Below are 19740 nucleotides of genomic sequence, written 5' to 3' on the forward strand. Positions count from 1 at the left end.
TGTCTGTTAGGTCCATTTAGTCTATAGTGTTTGTCAACTTCAGGAACTCTAGCAGGAACTGATCCTTTCTGATTCCTGAATAAAGTGGACTGCCTCCAAGACCTTGATCAATATGACTGGCACTGGGATAAAAGTTTGCTTCATAGTTGACAGGAGGCAGTTCTGTTACCAGGTGCACAGATGAGGGTGACTTCTTCCAGGTCACTGGGATGGCATTTGTTAGGTCATATGGCAGGTTCTTGGGCAGGCATCACTGGCCCAGAACTACAGCTGAAAGGAATTGAATTCAGCTATAGTGCTACTTCAGAGTCCACATCTGAGACTGACGTCTGTACACTTACCTCTGGGATAACAGAGATGAGGTTTCCCAGGGTCCCAAGGTGGTTGGCAGGAATCATCTCAGACCATATCTAGGAAAAGATAGAACAAATTGTGGGGCCATTTCACTTCTAAAACAGGATCTTCAATGGGCTTGTATCTGGGGAATGGATGGGGATGTCTCTTTCCAGGTCATTGTGCAAAGCAGAACTTCTCTCACATAGCAGTTGAGACAGGCTAGAACCAAAGTACAGAGCCATTTCAGATCTGCTAGTAGACTGGAGTAGGTAAACCTGCCCCAGAGACACAGATGGGTGTTGTGCATTCTGGTCCCTCTTGCAAAAACACAGACCACAGCTGGAAAGAGTACACTGGAAAGGGCTGGAGCTGGGCTGCAGGCTGTTTCAGGGTCTGCAGTTGGTACTATGGTCAGCCATCCTGGCACTAGCATATGTTATTCACTTCAGGCCCGTTGGCAGATGGTTTTGGTAGCAATACCGAAATCAAATAGTTCCAAGTGCACAAATGAATGGTTCCATTTGCTGCTCGGGAACTGGGACAACTGTCAGTGAGTCTGCCACTTGGGCATGGGTATATCTTCTTAATGAAGCCTCCCTAGATTCTGCACTCCACTCTCTCTCTCTCTCTCTCTTTTTTTTTTTTTTTTTTTTTTTTTTTTTTTTTTTTTTTTTGACAGGCAGAGTGGACAGTGAGAGAGAGAGACAAAGAGAAAGGTCTTCCTTTACCATTGCCTCACCCTCCAATGGCCGCCGTGGCTGGTGCACCATGCTGATCTGAAGCCAGGAGCCAGGTGCTTCTCCTGGTCTCCCATGGGGTGCAGGGCCCAAGCACTTGGGCCATCCTGCACTGCTCTCCCGGGCCATAGCAGAGAGCTGGCTTGGAAGAGGAGCAACTGGGACAGAATCTGGTGTCCCGACCGGGTTCTAGAACCCCGGGGTGCCGGTGCCACAGGTGGAGGATTAGCCTATTGAGCCGCAGCGCCAGCCACGCTCCACTCTCTTTTCACAACCTCCCTCCTGAGTTTTAGGGCACTCACAGACACTTGTTCATGGATATTTGCAAGATTGTTGTTGTTGTGGAGGAATAGAAATTTTTTGAACATCTTGATGATGTTACTGTACAAAGAGATTTCTAAATATTTTAGCTTTCCTCTGTTGCATGAGGCAAAATTTACAAGTTTTTGTAATCTAGCTCTATCTGTATAATTATCCATGCAGTAGAATCAATAATGCATCATCTAGAGTTAAGTTGTCATCAAGTTCTTTTTTTGTTGACGTTGTAATCCCTGTCTTATATATTTTTCATTCTTCAAAGTTTTTAGGTGACTGTTTGAAAGAATCACCAATGGGGAATTACTTGTCAAAAACCACTTTACAACAGATTTTCCAAACTGTGTCTTCTCAGACACTTTTATTTTTTAAATTTTCTTATTTTAATTTTAATATTGATCTCACATTTCTTAACTTATTTGGCTTTAATGATATATATATATAGTTAACATTAAATTGATTTAAAATTTACTTTTATTTTACTTTCAATTTCTTTTAATTTAATTTTTGTTGACAATAAGATTCATGTTTTCTTAATTTTTTTTCTCCTCTGGTGAAAAAGTAACTAGGGGCCGGCGTCGCAGCTTAAAGGATAATCCTCCACCACCAGCGCCAGCACATGGGGTTCTAGTCCCAGTTGGGGCACCAGATTCTATCCCTGTTGCTCCTCTTCCTGTCCAGCTCTCTGCTGTGGCCAGGGAGTGCAGTGGAGGATGGCCCAAGTGCTTGTGTCCTGCACCCCATGGGAGACCAGGATAAGTGCCTGGCTCCTGCCTTCGGATCAGAGCACTGCGCTGGCCACAGTGCGCAGGCCGCAGCAGCCATTGGGGGGTGAACCAACAGAAAAAGGAAGACCTTTCTCTCTGTCTCTCTCTCTCTCACTGTCCACTCTGCCTATCAAGAAAATAATAAAAAAAAAGAAAAAATAACTAGGAACATTAAGAAAAATAATATAACATTTTCCAAACTGTTTATGTAAGTACTTTGCATAAAAGTATTGGAATATTTCTCTATATTCCTTAATTCACTAATAATTGTATACATATAGTGGCTGCCTTGCAAAATGTATAGCATGAATGGGGGGAAATCACCATTTTAAATACTAAAACATAAGTATACTTAGGGAGGTGATTAAGGTGAATATCAACAGTGAAAACTCATGTTGACCATATGTATGATTCAATTAAGATGTTTCTTAACCTCTTTATCTCAGTATCCCCTATCCCTAAGTACAAGAAAAAGAGCAAATTCCAGTATAGAGTTATTATACACAATATATAACCAGTGCTCTTCAAAACAGTCAGCATTCTCAAGACTAGGAAAAACCAGAACCTGTCATAACCAAAAAGAGCATAAAGAGGCATACTAAGTGAAAATATTGTGGTATCCTAAATGGAATCCTGAAACAGAGAAATGATTTTAGGTAAAACAAGTTTAAATAAAATTTGAATTTTAGTTAATAATAATATATTAACATTGATTCCCTAATCATAACAAAAACATCATAATAATATAATATAATAATAATAGAGGATGTGTATTATATTAGAGCTCTGCTACATTTGCTATTCTGCCAATGTAAAACAATGTAATTAAAACATTTTAAATAAAAATGTGTAGACATTTATATGAATATTCAAAATTACATCACAGATTTATTTTTAGTTCAGTTGTGTAAATGCTGTGAATTTTAATTGTGACATAAAGTATAAATAAAGATCACATCACAAGATCTACAACCAGTACATCTAAAATATAGAATATATTATCATTGATTTCTTAATTCATTTCTGTTAACAGATCAAATATCCATATGACAGGGAACCAGGGATTCTGGCAGTTTCCATCTGGCACGTATTCTTAACCTTATCAATATAAATCTCTGCCACAGGTAAGGAAGATATCCATGTTTCAGGATATCAAGCATAGAACTAGCTAGACACATATTAGGTTCCCAATAATTGCTTGTTAATTGATATTAGTTCAATGAAACATATACTTTATTGCAATCATTAAAATTTGTATAATAAAATGCATCATATATAGAACTTTAATATCTGTATAAATGGCATAATTAGTCAAATCATAGGTCAATTCTCCAGGTATTCTAAATTCCAATTGGAAATTTGATTATATTTGCACTCCTTCTACAGGCATGTCACCAAATTTTCTTTGGTAACATTTTGTTTTAAATTAGAGAATACAAAGGAATTTAAAACAAAACAGGATTTTTGTAAATTTAGGAGATCAACATTTTGTTCTATGTCACAGAAAGTGACAGAATTAATCCTAATCACCCACTGCCCATCTACTGCTCTCTCTCACACTTTAGAATTTGATTCTTATTCAAGGTTACCTTCTACCTTTTTAAAACAATTATTCTACAGTGTTTCATGAAGCAATGTTGATGCTGATTTCTATAATTTACTTCTCTTAGTTCAAAAGAGTGCCTTCAGCCCATTTCCTAACTGGATAGTGTTTTGTTGCTGAATTTCTTGATTACTTTATACATTCTCAATATTAATCCTTCATCAGATTAGTAGTTTGCAAATAGTTTCTCTCATTCTCTTGATGGCCTCTTCACTGTGCTGATGTTTCCTTTTTTGTACCAAAGGTTCTTGGTTTCATAAGATCACATGTGTTTATTTTTACTTTAAATTCCCTTGCTTTTGGAGTCTTATTAAAAAATTATTGCCTATGTCAGTTTCTGGGAATGTTCCTCTTACCCCTTTCTCTAGTAATTTCATAGTATCAGTATCAGTTCTTTCTTAGATATTGATCCTTTTGAGCTGATTTTAATAAGGATATGTTATGAGTCTTGTTTCATATTTCTGAATATGAATCTCCAATTTTTCAAGTACAATTTACTGAAAAGATTCTCTTTTGCCTAGGTTCTGTTTTTAGCTCATTTGTCAAAAGTAAGTTGGTTGTATATGAATAGATTTACTTCTGGGGATTATACTTGATCCCATTGATTTAGTCTATGTATCTACTTTTGTGCCAGTAATACTATTTTAGTTATAAGAGCCTTGCTCTATGTCATGAAATCCAGTATTGTCATGCCATCTCACTTTGTTTTCATTGCTCAATATTGGTTTGGCTATTGGTTGTCTTTTGTGTTTCTGTTTGAAATTTAGGATTGAGTTTTTGTTTTTTTTTTTTCTTTACAGGCAGAGTGGACAGTGAGAGAGAGAGACAGAGAGAGAGGTCTTCCTTTGACGTTGGTTCACCCTCCAATGGCCGCTGCGGCTGGCGCGCACCACGCTGATCCAATGGCAGGAGCCAGGTACTTATCCTGGTCTCCCATGGGGTGCAGGGCCCAAGTACTTGGGCCATCCTCCACTGCACTCCCTGGCCACAGCAGAGAGCTGGCCTGGAAGAGGGGCAACCAGGACAGAATCTGGCGCCCCAACCGGGACTAGAATCCAGTGTGCCAGTGCCACAAGGCGGAGGATTAGCCTAGTGAGCCACGGCGCCAGCCAGGATTGAGTTTTCTAATTCTGTTAAATCATGTCATTGATATTTTGATGAGATTATATTAAGTCTTTAATACTGGTAAGCAAGCACATGAAAACAATCCCCACTATTCCTAGCCATCAGGAAGTGTAAACAAAAACCACAATGAGCCCTTATCTTACTCCTGTTAGAAAGGCCACTAACAAAAAAGACAAAAGAGTAGCAAAGGTTTGTGAGGCTGTCAGAAAAATGAACCATACAATGTTATGTGTGGAAGCGCAAATTACTACAGCCATTATGCAAAAATTGTATAGAAATTTATCAAGAAACTGATGATAGATCTATTACATGATCAACTATTCTACCTCTGGAGAGTTTCATATATATGGATGTATGTATTTGTATACATATATGCATGCAAATATGTATTTGTGTATTTATGTGTATATGTATATGTACATATATGTATATATAAAGTATATGTATGTGTATATATTATGTATATATGTATATATATTTTTCATTGAGACATAAAGTATAAAGATATATATTATATAATGAGAATTGCTAATAGTTAATAGTAGGAATTGGTTTCATATATATATACACATATATATATGCAAAGTATTTCAAGTCAGAATATGAAAGATACTTACCCAGCCATTTTTTACAGGAATATTACTTAGCCATAAAAAATGAAACTGTGACATTTGAAACAAAAATGGATGAAACTGGAGGTCATTGTGCTAAGTAAATAAGTCATGCACAAACAAATTGGATATTATAATATTTGGCATAAAACTATTAGTCAATGTTCTTTCCACTTAATTATACCTCTTATGTAATAATATAAATTTTCTCTTCTTATTTTATGGTCTTTGCCATGAATCACAGATTATATGATATTAATATATCCACCAGTTCTTTAAAAATAGTGTGAATATACAAATAATGCTTATGTATGAAGCTAACATGGCAAAAATGTTAAAAATTATTAAATCTATGAGTGTTTATTGAACTCTTCTTTGTACCTTTCTGCATTACTTAAAATATTTTATAATAAGGGACAAACTTTTAAAAGTATTAGATTTAATATTTAATACAGAATGTGCCTCAAAGAAAAAGGACATTATATCACGTTCAAATTCCTGTAACTTTTTATGGTTTAAGGCATTTTTAAAAGTACTTTACAAAGAACAAATATTGTTTGGGGTATACAAACTGAAATGACCAAAATCAGCATGAGTTTTAAATAATTAAAAAATCATTAATATCAAGTGTTTGTAGAACTAATTTAAAGCAGCTGGGAAGAAGGATGCTATGCCAGAAGCACCCTGATGTAAACACACTTGGTTTTTCTAGGGGGATCTGAACTTAAAATTGCAAGGTAATCATTCAAACAAGCTCTTCAAATATCAATGAATAAAAATTGTAAAGATAGTACAAAAGAAGAGACCTCCACATTTTTATAACAAATGGTTAAACTTTTTTTTCTTCAGGACACCATAAAAAGTGGCATGAAGTTTTACAAGTTTAAATTCATCTCTATTTTTTGTCCTCTGCTTATGACAATTATGTTACAATTTTTAGGATGGCTATTTCCCACCCAGACTGACAACCAATGATGGGTATTAATGGTTACCCAAAGGAAATTAGAAAGAAACAATTTACTTATCTAGATGAAAAAATTTAAGCAAATAAATTTTATGGTTTAATATTTATAAAAGTAATATTCAGCTTAATGTTAAATTATATTTAATGTAATCATGTCATGTTAATTTACATAATAATTTCATATAATAATTTTAAATTAAATTGATACATTAAACTTGAGATCATTCCCATCTTAAATAGCTTTTTTCTGTCTTCTTATAACACTACATTCACTATTAAACATAGTTTATTTAACTCCAATATTTTTTAATTTCAATATTATTTTAATCTTTCAATTAAAATGAAATAATTTATACTCAGTACTTTTTGATAGTCTGTATAATCTGTGACTCTTTTGGAATAGTTAACAGTGATAGCTGGAGTAGCTCAGTCTGGGAATGAAATACTACTTTCTGGCAGTGACACTGCTTGGAGTGGTGGCAGGTTGCAGGCTGTGGGTGTCACAGCTAGGGAGAACGGTGAGTGGGTTTGGCTTTTCCTATTGGGAACACTGCAATGATGAGTGCTGCCAGGGAGTCTCACCTGCATGGGGTGAAGGGTTCAGCCTCTCTAAACAATCATCTTCGATCTAGCAATTGGGCGGCAGTACAATTGGGTAATGAAGAAATAAGACAAAAGTTCTTGAGATTTATAGGTGCAGGAAAGAAAGAACATACCAGCATTATGTCATAGGAGATCACAAATCAACATCTCACTTCCAAATAGGGGAAGAAGACAAGAAATTAATTAAGAACTGGAGTCTCAATATCAGCAAAGTGTGGACAGTAAATTATCAGGAAGATACTGGGGACATTGTGGACTTGGCTTCAGTGAGATAGTAGATCAAGATGGAGAAGGTGATGTGCCTGGAGATGATGATGATGATGATGATGATGATGATGATGATGACGACGACGACGACCTGATCCTGAAGGTCCAGATGAGTCTGAAAGCAATTCAGAGTCAGAGGAAGAACAATCTGCTGAAGAACTCCAAGCTACTGAGCAGCCTGATGCAGCAGAAGATCCCAAAAACATTATGTACACATTAAAAGATTTTTCATATCAAAAGGATGGTTATTAGGCATGTAAGAATTAACATCACCACATTTTAATAAAAACACACCAGCACATATGATGCTCAGCAGACTTGAGTTGTTGATAAGACCAATTTAATAAGAGTAATTTTTATTTAAAAAGTTATGGTTTGTGTGAATATACACTTAATCTAAAGCATTGGGGTGCTCACTTTGTAGCAGTGATCAAATCTGGTCAATATTACGTTATGTTAAGGGATATGATTTCTACCAGATATTGTAAGCTTTCTTGGCATCTTTGACCAACATTCAAAAAATCAAAGTTCTAAATTCTTTGGACTTTGGTATTTCCAGCTGGGCCTCTGAAAATGTCAAAGAATATATCTCTCATCTTGTAGAGACATCAACTAATTAGGCTATTGGATTGTAAGAAAAGGTTCTGTCAAGATGTGAAGTGGTACTAAATTTTAAGTTTTGATAATGCAAAATGTTACTGATACAAATGTCCAAATACAAAAGTCTAATGATCTTGCTATGTCATTATCAAACATGATGGTTATCTTAATGAGACAGGCCCAGAGACCTAAAAGGGATAAATGTTTTATAAAATCCTACAGCTGCTTTCAAAAATACTGTGTGGACTCATTTGTTATTCTATTTTTTAAACATTTATCTATTTTTTTGAAAGTCAATGTTACACAGAGAGAAGGAAAGAAGGAGAGACAGAGAAAAGAGAGGCGTTCCATCTACTTGTTCACTTCACAACTGGCCGCAACAGCTGGAGCTGTGCTGATCCAAAGCCAGGAGCCTGGAGCTTCTTTAGGGTCTCCCGTGTGGGTGCAGTGTTCCAAGGATTTGGCCATCTTCTACTGCTTTCCCAAGCCATAGCAGAGAGCTGGATTAGAAGTGGAGCAGCTGGGACTCACCCGGCACCCATGTGGAATGCCTGCACAGCAGTTAGCGGCTTTACCTGCTATGCCACAGCCCAGGCCCCTCATTTGTTATTCTGATCATGTTATTTCCCCCATTATTCAAGTATGGTACCTGTATCAGCTATTTTCTTCAATGTTAAAGTAATCTTGCATTCCAGGGATAAATCCTACTTGAACATGTTTGCCAATTTAAAAATATTTTGCTGGAATTAATTTGCTAAGGCTTAGGGTCTATGATTATAATTTTAGGTTGGTCATTTCCTTTAAATTTTTGTATGGCTTTGACAATGGATAATGGTGGTTTCATAAAATGTTGGCAATTTTTCCTTATATGTTTTTCTGAAATAGTTTGTGCAGGATTTTTATTTTATTTTTCTTGGTTTATTGTATTCAACACTGAAGGGATCTGTGTTTGTGTGTGTGTGTGTGTGTGTGTGTGTGTGTGTGTAGGATTTTAGTTTTAAATTCCAAACTTCTTTAATGGATTTAGGAACATTCAGGTTTTCTATTTTGAGACCATTTTTGTAATTGATGTTTTTCAAGTAATTTTTCCACTGAAGTTGTTGAATTTATTGGCATAAAGTTGTCAATACAGTTCCTCATTGCTGTTTTAAGTATGAAAATTTTGTAGTGCTAATCCTCCTTTCATTTCTGACAGTTTACTTTTTTTTTTTTTTAGATTTATTTATTTTAAAGGCAGAGTTGCAGAGAGGGAGAGGCAGAGAGAGAAAGAAGTCTTCCATCCGCTGGTTCACTCCCCAAATGGCCACAATGATTAGAGTTGTGCTAATCAAAAGCCAGGAGCCAGGAGCTTCTTCCCATGTGGGTGCAGGGCCCAACAGCTTTCCCAGGCCTTAGCAGAGAGCTGAATCAGAAGTGGAGCAGCTGGGACTTGAATCAGCACCCATATAGGATGCCAGTACTGCAGGCATCGGCCTCATTCACTATGCCACAGTGCCAGTCCACATTTCTGAAATTTTTAACTATGTTTTCTTTCTTTTTAAATTCTTAATTTAGGGCCGGCACCACGGCTCACTAGGCTAATCCTCTGCCTGCAGCGCCAGCACATCGGGTTCTAGTCCCAGTTGGGGCGCCAGATTCTATCCCGGTTGCTCCTCTTCCAGGCCGGCTCTCTGCTGTGGCCCGGGAGGGCAGTGGAGGATGGCCCAAGTGCTTGGGCCCTGCATCTGCATGGGAGACCAGGAGGAGGCACCTGGTTCCTGGCTTCGGATCAGTGCAGCACACCAGCTGTAGCGGCCATTTGGGGGGTGAACCAACGGAGGGAACACCTTTCTCTGTCTCTCTCTCACTGTCTAACTCTGCCTGTCCAAAAAAAGTTCTTAATTTAAATGATTTTATTTAGTTTTAAATAAAACTTAAAGAGCCTAGTCAATTATTGCAGAGCAGATAGTACAGGGTGAATTTGGAGCTGAGAAGTAGTAGTTGATAATTGACAGTTATTTAGAGATCTATTGACTTCTATTTTTTAATCTTTTATCTTCCTGTCACTTCTCATTTAATTCTATTATAATTATAGGATATACTATCTATTACTTAATTTTTTTTCAAATTTGCCAAAAATTAGTCATTGGGCCAGTTATATGGTCTACATTGTTAAGTGTTACTTGTGGACTTGTGGACTTGTTGCTATTGTTGGATGCAATGTTTTATAATGTCAGTTAGATAGAGAATTTTATTAGATAATTCTTATCTCCTGTGTCCTCCCTGGTTTTCTGCCAATACTCTATGGTCACACACACACACACACACACACACAAACACACGTGCACAATTGTGTAACAATTTACCAAAAACTTAATCAGCTTGAAATTAAAAATAAGCTAAGTTATATTTTCTGCAATCATAAATTAGTGAATGCTTGGCTAACTGGTCTCAATTCATACTTTCTCATTGAGTTTCAATTGAAATATCTGCTGTGGCTACAGTCATCAGAAATGTCCCAAGATAGGTCACTCAAATGACATTGGAAGAGGGTCTCACTCCCTTGTTAACTACTGGCAGTGAACCAGAATGTGGTTTTTCTTTATATTCATCCTGCTTGGAAACTGATGAGCTTCTGGGACCTGGAAGTGTGGGGATTTTTCACCAACTTCGAAAATGGCTTCTCATTGTTTACTCAAATATATTTGATTTCTCTATTGTCTTCAGTTATAGATAGACTAAATTGATATTTTCCAAAGACTCTGAATCAGTGTGCATTTTTAAAAATTTTATTTAATTACACAATAACTATTGATGTGTCCTTCAAGTTCAAAAAAAAATACTGTGTGGAGTAAGCAAGTGCCTCTTCTTTATTTCTTTTCCAGATAGTTTATTATTACACAATTGCTATTGATCTTTTAATGTTGATCTTGTATGCTAAAACTTTACTTAGTTTATTAGTTCCATGTTTCATCTCTCTTTCCATTTTCTATATGTTAGTTAATTTCACATGTAAAGAAGACAGTTTGATTCCTTCTTTCAATTTTGGATGTCATCTGTTTCTTTTATTGAGTAATTCTGACTAGGATTTCCAGTACTTATTAAACACAAGTGGCAAGAGCAGGCATCATTTTCTTGTTCCTGACTTAACGGGGAAAAGCTTGCAGGTAAAAAAATCTTCCTAGATTTTTATCTGTGTTTTCTTTTCTTTTTATTCTTTTTTTTTTTTTTTTGGATTACTGAGAGCAGGAATTGATGGCAATTTTTAAAAAGCAATTTAAAGATTTTAAGAAGCTATTACTGAAACCACTTTATTGTTCTCTCCTATAATGTATGTTATATGTATATACGTGTACATATTTTATGTCTACACGGGAAAATTTAGTAAGGGTTCTATTTTAATTGGCTTATAGATAGGAGGTTACTCAAATTTAAACAGCTAAATTAATCTAATATACCTTTTCTGGTTCACATGACCTATATAAATCTCTGTATCAGCTGTTTTAAATTTGATGGTAGAAAGCAACTAAAAATGTTTCATTGTTAAGTTTGTGCTTGGGTTTGCTGGTCAAAAAAATTTCACTTGTGTTAGATGTTCATGAAACAAGTCCAACTGCATGTACTCTTAAAATTTATAGAAGGCATTGGAACTTTTGATGAATGTTTTCATATTTTTTATTTGATTATTAAAATTGTCTGGTTAGCCTTCACTCAAGTTTCTGAGTAGGCAATCTGGGAGGACTCATCTGTTCCCTCATCCCTCTATTCTCTTTGAGGTGAGAAGCCAATTCTCTTCTGAAGAACTCTCAGGATGTATGGCTTGAGTTTTAGACCTTATTATTTTTAAAGATTTATTTATTTATTATTTGAAAGTCGGAGTTACACAGAGAGATAAGGAGAGGCAGAGCGGGGGGGGGGTGTCTTCTATCCACTTCTGTCCCCAATTGTCCTCAATGGGCAGAGCTGTGCCAATTTGAAGCCAGGAGCTTCCTCGCTGTCTCCCATGTGGGTGCAAAGACTTGGGCCATCTTCTACTACTTTCCCAGGCCATAGCAGAGAGCTGGATCAGAACTGGAGCAGCCAGGACTCGAACTGGTGCCCATACGGGATGCAGGCACTGCAGGCGGCAGCCTTGCTTGCTATGCCACAGTGATGTCCCCTAGATCTTTAGACCTTAAAAAAGGGATGGTTAACATTTTTTTTGGTAATAATAGCCTGGCCACTTATAGAAGAAATTATGATTTCTCAGCTACATTTATTTTTTCCATGAGCACATTAAATAGGCAAAACCAATCAAACTAAGGGAAAGAAACTTTTACCAGTGACTTCAAAACTTACAGAGAGCATATTTGGTCTTACATAGAAGGAGCTCTCCTTATGGGTATTTTCTTATCTTACAGGAAAAACATTATCAGAACTGTCAGACTATGACCACAGATTTCTAGCTCAGTCCATCAGATATTACGGATGGGATTGAACATCCCCTTGGCTGACATCATAAACACATCCTCTGGTCTACTTTGTAGACACCTGGAGGAAGAAGCAGCAGCTACGCAGCAGAAGCAATGTAAGGATAGGTGGAAGACCAATTAATAACAATTTTATTCAGGGATCTGCCATCAAGGAGACCCAACAAAGCCAATCCACTGCAAATGGCATTGTTTTTTTGATGTGGAAAGCCAGGGCTTTGGATGCACAAAAATCATGACAGAAGTCAGCCTCTGATGAGCCCTGTCAGCTCTGCCAGCCAAGAACTGGGTCACTGGAAATGGAACTTTCCTGGAATTAAAGGACTCTAGGTCAGAACCACAAAAATTGGTGGCTCTAAGCTGAAAAGCCCCTGACTCTGCCCAGCTTCCAATGTAAACTGCTGTTGAGGGGTTGGTCTGGGGTCATTAACGTTGCAGGCAGCACTGTAAATTTTCTTTTAGAGATGCCTACTGCCTTGTATTCAGGCCAGTCCTCCTCCCAGGCCAGCTAGGTAATGGAAGTCAACAGGATATCTTCCCTAAGGAGGCTCACATCTCCCTTATGATTTCTCTTCCAGTAACCCTCATGAAGAGATAGGTCTGTTCCTCATATATACCTGGCCAGGCCTTAACGCCCATCTGATTATTATCTAACCTCTTCTGTCAGTTTCTATTTGCCTCTCAATGGGAAAACTTTCTCATGGTTTGGACAGTACCTTTCTTAAATCCTCTAATAATGACTGTGTCCTTTGTTTTAGACCCCATGTATTCAATCTGCTTGTGAGATTTCTTTGTTCCAGATTAGAAATGGTGAAATTCCAGATGGCCATGCAAATAAAACCTTAGATGGAAGCAGTTTCTGCAAGCTGGCACTGTATCCCTTTCAAAAGGCCACCTCTTGATGGAACGCTGTCTTTAACTGCCGGTCCCTACTTTGCACCAACTCTGCTTGAGGAAGCCAGGATGGTCATCATCCCCTACCCCCATAGCCCTAACGGAAGTTGGGATCTAATCATCTGGAGAGGTAATGTAAAGAGTCATGTTAATAGGCAGTTAAGTCAGTCCTGGTGGAAAATGAGGAAAGGAATCTGGCTAAGAGGGTGGCAAAATGCTTGCTTCCCCAAAAGGTATCTTTAGTATGATCAAACGTGCCTGCTTCACTCCTTGGAATCTTCCAGTGTTATCATGAGAATAGCAAGGGAGTGGTGACTCCAACCTTCTGAGCTCCCAGTTTACTGTAAAACAAGTTAAATATCTCACCCTTCTGAAGGCTTTTTGATTTATCATGAACAAGCCAGACAAGGTAAATAAGATAACAAATCAGGTCTTCTGATGGGTTTGTCCCTGCCTTGTACTGATTGACAAATTTTTCTTCGCAAAATTGTGCTAAAAAAACCCCACCACCAGTCCCTTTGGTCTTCCTCTCTTGGAACTCCCCTCCTAGCCACTTCAGCAGGTGGTTTCCAACTTAAATAATTCTTGCTTTTCTCTTAAAATAGTTAATATACTTTGGTATAAACTAGACCATTTATTGGCATATAGGAATAATGTCAATATTTTAAATATTCCATTGATGATATTTATAAGCAGAAATAAATCAGAAAATACTGATTTCCTATGTTATAACTTTTATATAACAGCTAATTCTGCATGATGAACTATAGCAATGCTTAACTAGTAGCCATCCAAGCTAAGTAAATAAGCCTATATAAAGGCTAACAAAGTGACTCTATCTGGCAGACTACAACTCTTTTTCTTTCTTAACAGATGAGAGAATTACATAACACTTAATCTTTTAAATGTAATAAAGGAAAACATGTTACATTAAAAGTGGGAAAGCCATTTGGCCCATTTCCTCTCCTAATCAGGAATAGATCTTTGTTTGTTTTACTTGAAGCTTAGATAACTGGTGGTGAAGGGCCCTTTCAGTAAAATTATGCAAAATCAGTTATAAATTTGTAATGAGAAAAAAGTATTTCAAGTTATGAAGATTTAAAATTATGGCAATACTGCCTGCAGCAAGCTACCTCTAGGTAAACAAGCATAGCTCTTTGAAATTGTGTTCTCCTGTGTTCCTTGGTTGCTTTATCTTTGGATTCTTTCTAACAGAGCATCAGCTGAGTAGTACGTTCTGTTTTTATAGATAGAATAGAAAAATAACTGTAGTTGCATCCCTATACCTAAAATAGGCACTGTCCATGAGGAGAGTGTCCATTTCCATGATAACATTTTCTCCAGGAATTTCTGGATACCTGGAAACTATGATACCTGGAAACTATGTTTTTGGTTTGTATTTATCTGTCTTTTAAAGTTTTTCACAAAGAGAGAGGTGAATCATTGCAAACTGTTCCATCATATCTATAAACAAAAGCTCTCTTTCCCCACCTTGTTATTTTCTTTACTCAAGCAGTTAGACTACTTTATCAAGCTTTGCAAAGAAAAGGAATTTGCTGATCAACTATATTACTCCTTTGCTTTCTAATACTGCATTTTCAGCTTTTTCTTTAATTATGTCCTTTATTATGTATTTTCATTTTTTGCTTTCCTAATTGGAAATACCTTTTTTAATTTGGATTGTTTTTAATGATAAATTGCTGTTATATACTATCACATAACATTTTTACAGTCTCATTTGAACACACATAGTAAAAGAAATGCATTAAGTTAAGAATTTTACCTATGAACTATGTTTAATCTGTGAAAAATTAATTAGAAATTTTAAAGCAATCTATTCATGGAATTCAAGGTGGTTTTTGCACCAAAGTAAAGTTATAGTTACTTCTATTTTCCATGAAAAAGAAAAAAAAAACACACAATTACCACCACAGTGCAAAACAATACCCTCAAATTCCTTTTAATTTTACTGTAGGCAACTGATACATATCTTTTCACTCTTGCTGTAACAAATCCTGCAACATGCCTGCTTCTTCACATTGTGTTCAAATGGAAGAGTTGCAAAGATGATTTTTAATGTTATATATCTAAGTCATATACCTGTACCAAGAATGCGAGGGGGACTGGGAGAATGATTTCTTGGCATGGCTTCAGAATACAGGAAATCTCCAAACTAAAGAACTTGAAAAAGCACTAGTGACCTGAAAGCAAGAACACATCTGCTGAAGTTTTCTCATGGTTTTCCAGAATCAACATACTCTTTTTTCCCTTTTTAATTTGTAAAAATTGTGGCAAAACAGACATAATATAAAATTTACCATCTTACTTTAAAAGTACCCTACCATAGTTTTTAATATACTACTCTGGGCAACATCCTAATGAATGTAATATGAACCAGTTCATTGTTTTAAATGTATTTCATAACTGGTACAAATTTTTGTGTAAATCGTTTTATTCTTACAATTGCAATGAGCGAAGTCCAACTTAAACTTTCTTAAGCCAAAACCAAAGAAACAAACAAACTTTACAGATTTAAAGCACAGATAAATCAAGAAACTATCACCTCTCCCCCTGTCTCTCTTTTTCCTTCTTCCATCTCTTTCTTTCTCTTGGTCTGCCTCCCTGTTAGCTCAATTCTTAAACTTTCCCCAAGTTCCCAATTGCTGGAAGGTCAGTAGGTTCACATGATCTTTATTTTTCAAAAATATGTATAAGTCTCTTTCATAACTATGATAATAATTTCTAGGGCATGATGCTGTGTCCTAGTGGGTAAAGTTACCACCTGCAGTGCTGCCATCCCATATGGGCACCAGTTCGAGTCTTGGCTGCTCCATTTCTGATCTAGCTCCCTGCTGTCATGCCTAAGAAAGCAGGGGAGATGGCCCAAGTCCTTGGGCCCCTGCACCCATGTGGGAGACATGGAAGAAGATATTGGCTCCTGAGTTTGAGTTGGCCCAGCTCCGGCTGTTGGTGGCCAGTTAAGGGAGTGAACCAGTGATGGAAGACTTTCTCTCCCCTCCCCCTTCTCTCTTTCTCTCTTTCCCTCTCTCTCTTTCTCTCTGCCTCTGCCTTTTCTGCAACTCTGCCTTTCAAATAAATAAATATATCTTAAAAAAAGAAAACTAAAATAATTTCTATAGGTGATTATTTTAGATTTGTTGATTTTACTGTCCCTGAACCAAGCTTTCTACATCTCTGATTAGGCAGTAGGGTGACATTCTGTTCTAAAGAAGCAAAGCTATGCCATTGGCAGTCCTGTTATGTGTGCTTGTATGTGGTGATTGGAGGGCAGTTTCTAAAGCAGTGGCACAAAGCCTGCCAACAAATGCTGAAAACTTACTCTCTTCCAACTATTTCATTGGTTTTGTCAAACTTTTTCGAAATTGATATTTCAAAAATGAGGAATATTTTCTTCTCTCCCTATTTAAGGGTTGCCTGCTAAATTTTACTTTAATTTGTGAGATTGATAGCTATATGCTGATATCCCTAATCTCTTCAAGAGAAAGTTCTCATTCCTGCTAAAAGAGTTGTGTTCCAATCCTGTGGTCAGAACATGGCAATCTTATAAGTATCTGACTTAAATGTATTCCCAAAAGTCAAAGACAAATCTGTTAATAAATCTTTGTATGGGAAACCAGTTTCTTGGTCTGTATATTTTCACTTAGATTCCTTTCCTCTGTATAAACTTATTTAAAAGGTTCATTATGATGTTGAAGTGAATGTATGCATTGTGTTGATACTTAAGGCTGAAAACATGATTGTGGGAAATTTAATCAGAATTTTAACATAAAATAGGGTAAAAGGATAATTGTATTGCATAAAATTGAGATAAATTAATTTATATATAAGTATGAATTATTTTAACATGAAATAAGATACAGTTATAAAGAACCAAGCACAGTGAATATATGAAAAGAACCAAGAAGACATTGAATATATGAAAAATAAACTGGTTCATATAATTTACCTAAATAAATAAATCATAATATATATAAATTATATATATTATTTATAATAATAAATAATTTACCTAAATAAACTTAAATGAATTAATAATATATCTATAAGCAGTTTCAGATTAAGATTAAAGTAAACTTAGAGAAAATAATTAAAGACATAATAACGAAATTCCCAAGATTAAAGAAATTTTAAACTTTAGGATTGAAAATTCAGATTGTAAATAGGACCCCTAAATGATTCTCCTTGTGGTTTTTCCAGTACTGTATCTCAAATTCATTCATTTCTTCACATTGTGATCTCAAGAGTTCCAAAAAATGCAAAAGGAGTAAGATCCAATGTACAAGTGCTGCTGACATCTCTGCCTTATCATGTGTGTTAATATTCTATTGATAAAACAAGTCAGATAGCCAAGATTAGATTTAAAGGGTGGAAAAATAAACTTTATCTCTTTTAAGGAAGAACATTCAAGTCACTTTGCAAAGTGACAGAGAAGGAATATTTATTGTTGTAATCTTTGTAAACAATATTATATGAAGTAGTCAGAGAAGAGGTAAAAATACACCTAGATCAATTACAGTGACATTCATGAAAAATGAAGAAAAATGCAAATGTTTCTAGAGAAAAAGAGCAGATGTCTCATGAAAGAATATGATTTGCATGCTCTTCAAATTCTCAAGAGCAAGTAAAATACAGACCTACAAAAATTAACATGTATGTGTTTAATAATGATATTCTGGGATTCCAAAAGTGTTCAGAAGCTTAACTTAATGCATTTCTTTTACTATGTGTGTTCTTTAATATGTGTGGCCTTTAATATGACATGAGTGCTGTTCCCAACTATTTAGCATCCCAAGACTGATTGTCTGCCTCTTTAAGATATTTTGGGAACTGCCTAATATCTCAAAAAGGTTTTGTTTTTTTTTTGGCTTATGGTAGTTCTACATCCTTACATTGGATTTCCTAAAATACTATTTGAGATAAAAATTGTGTGTTACCAATTCGTTGTTGTTTTTGCACATATGAAATGTGCATAATTGTAACTTTTCTAAATTATGTTAAAATTCTCAAAAAATAGTGAACTGGCTGAGTTTGAGTAAGTAGAGTAAGAGTTCCTCCTTTCTTGTAGTAAAAACTGGAAATCCTGACTACTCAAGGAAAAAACAATCGGGGAACTTTGATTACCTGAAATTCAGACACTCAGCCTAACAAGGGAGGAACATGTAATTTTTTAAAATTATTTGGCAATATTAACTATCGCTTGCAATTATAATTTTTAAAAAGTCCTAAAGAAACTCACATATTTACCCAAGCTGCCCCCTGGAAGTCAAAAAATGAAAAAGCACAGCCACGACAGGAGATGTGTATCTGATTTAAACTTTTCAAGGATTCTTTATCATATATTGATTAATATCTATGTTCCTATATGATCTCATTCTCAGTAGCATTTGTAACTCTAAAATTGTATAGTTTACATACTTTCCTTAGTTTTATTTTCTCTTATTTACTCAGTTTTGCTTTTTAATGACTACATTTTGTGAGTCACAAAAGCCTCTAATACAGTCATTTCTCAACAAATGTGTTCTATTAGTAGTGTATTTCAGTACATATAATCATTGCATTACATATACTGGCTATGTGGACTCTGTTACTACATAGGTCTGACTTTTGAAGGACATTCCTAAAATTCCTAGTCAACATTGACTGTATACTGTGATTTACAATTGATTTTTAGTTTCTGCAAGATAGATTTTATTTCTCATTTTATGGATAGGAAAATATCATGGAAGCCTTAATAATCATTTCCCATGTTGAACAATTATCAATGACAGAGCATTGATGGTTCTGACTCCAACACTTACTCCCAATATGTCAATTTAAATTTAATGTGTATCCAGTAAAATGATGAAATATTAACTTCACTATTTATTCCTCGCTCTCCCTATATTTAAGAATGCTTTGAAGGGAATGGATTAAGATGGTGGAGTAGGGAAGGAGCTTACTGCTCCTTATTTAGGAGAAGAGAGGTTATAAATTGGAAAGAGTGAAGTCTCAGGGAAGAGTTAAGGAGAAAACAGCAGAGGAAACTCTAGTCAAATTGGAGGGACACAGTGGATCTATGTGGAGGGCATGGATGCACACAACTCAGGACCCCAGAAGCTGAGAGCCTCTGCATGAGTGTTAGAGAATGAAGTTAGATCAGACTGCAACAGCCCAAGCCACTGATGAAAAACTAGCAGGAAGAGCCTAGAGGGAATCCGTCTTGGAGAATAGTGCACCTGCCAAACCAGAAGAGAAAATACAAGGGGGGGGGCACATTTGCTCTCTCCTCTGTCACCGTACAATGGGATCCTATAACAAGCTGACAGAGAACAGGTGCCATTTTGTACATAAGCAACAGGTGTGCCAGCTCATGTCCTTGCCCAGCCACCAGCCAGAAACTCTTGAATCTGGTGGGGTGGACAGGGGGATGCATGCTCATGACCATGGAAGGCTTATGTATTGAGTCTGTG

At 36.2% G+C, this 19740-nt stretch overlaps 1 pseudogene; it reads left to right on the forward strand.

Annotated features, from left to right (window-relative positions):
* Positions 1-7016: 7016 nt before the first annotated feature.
* LOC100338323 (small acidic protein pseudogene) lies at positions 7017-7580 on the forward strand (annotated as a pseudogene).
* Positions 7581-19740: the final 12160 nt, after the last annotated feature.

This window comes from Oryctolagus cuniculus, chromosome 5 (genome assembly GCF_964237555.1).
Source record: "Oryctolagus cuniculus chromosome 5, mOryCun1.1, whole genome shotgun sequence".
Classification (NCBI taxonomy): Eukaryota; Metazoa; Chordata; class Mammalia; order Lagomorpha; family Leporidae; genus Oryctolagus; species Oryctolagus cuniculus.